The sequence below is a fragment of the Nicotiana attenuata genome, unplaced genomic scaffold (assembly GCF_001879085.1).
Source record: "Nicotiana attenuata strain UT unplaced genomic scaffold, NIATTr2, whole genome shotgun sequence".
NCBI lineage: Eukaryota > Viridiplantae > Streptophyta > Magnoliopsida > Solanales > Solanaceae > Nicotiana > Nicotiana attenuata.
In genome coordinates, this window is record NW_017673914.1 from 92501 (window position 1) to 92885 (window position 385).

A 385-nucleotide genomic window follows, 5' to 3' on the forward strand; every position below is an offset into this window, starting at 1 on the left:
TGAAGTAGCAATTAATGCAAAAACAGCCAATTGGAAAGCAAGAGTCATGCTTTTAATCCTCCAAGCTACCAACAAATGAACTATATACCATTTGATCCCTCTATCAGCCAAAAAATATTAATTGTGATAAAATATGTCATCGAGGGATTTTACTTTATCATGAATCCATTGATTCCATATGACTTATTACTACTCCCCCTTTCGCACTTTATTCGTACATGGAGTGGGGTGGGGGGAAATGGAATTTTATTTTTTATTTCACAAATTGGCATGCTAGATCATATATCTATATACGGATAGATAGATCGACCGGTGGATTCGCACCTGAGATCTTTCTACAGATAGTGGGGGTATCCACCCCTATGGCCATGTTCTATTCGGAGGA